The sequence below is a fragment of the Bison bison genome, unplaced genomic scaffold (assembly GCF_000754665.1).
Source record: "Bison bison bison isolate TAMUID 2011002044 unplaced genomic scaffold, Bison_UMD1.0 scf7180017864072, whole genome shotgun sequence".
In the NCBI taxonomy this organism is placed as follows: Eukaryota; Metazoa; Chordata; class Mammalia; order Artiodactyla; family Bovidae; genus Bison; species Bison bison.
The window spans coordinates 5677669-5678461 of record NW_011494644.1 but is presented as its reverse complement, the minus strand read 5'-3'; positions in this window follow the sequence as shown (position 1 = coordinate 5678461).

The window sequence follows — 793 nt, the reverse complement described above, 5'->3', positions numbered from 1 at the left end:
GCCTCCTGCCGCCCTGTTACTGCCCAGCGCCTTCCATCCTGGTTCAGCTGGGCACCCTCCCGGCCCCAGCATCAAGAGAAATCCCAAGTAGCCTCCTGTCCCCGGCTTCCTCCTGACCTGGATGGAGTCCGAGGGCACTTCAGTGCCCACCTGGGCAGCAGGGATGTTAGGGCAGGTCGCTCATCTTTCAGTCTCGTCAGCTGTCATTTTCTTTTTATTTTAGGAACTCACGCTGAAAACTACAATAAATGAGCTTGGAAAATTACAACTGGGAGGGACCGTGGGACACCTCTGTCACAGCCCCATTGACTAGAGAAGGAACAGGTGCAGAGAGGAGAAGCGGTCTGCACTTTTTTCACTTCCTGATATAGTATATGTAACTTGCCTTGCCAATAACTACATTTACCTAAGTATTCCACTCACACATCATTTAATTGATCTTTTGATTTATTTCAAGATCATGTCCAATTTTTTACTAATATAAATTATTCTGTAAAGTATCATGTTCATTTCTGATTATTTTGGGGGGATCAAATCCTATTAGTGTATTTTTTTCTGACAATGTATTTACCCAGTTTAATTGGCACAATAAAAAGGACAGTTAAGAGAAAAAAGCAGGCTACAAAACAATACAGAGAATATATATCAAAATATTTAAAAAGAAGTTATCTCTTGGGGTAGACTTACAAGTGAATTTCATTTGTTTTTTCTTGTTTATATATATATATATATATATATATATATATGTATATTCTGTTGTTCAGTCACCAATTTGTTTCCAACTCTTTGTGAT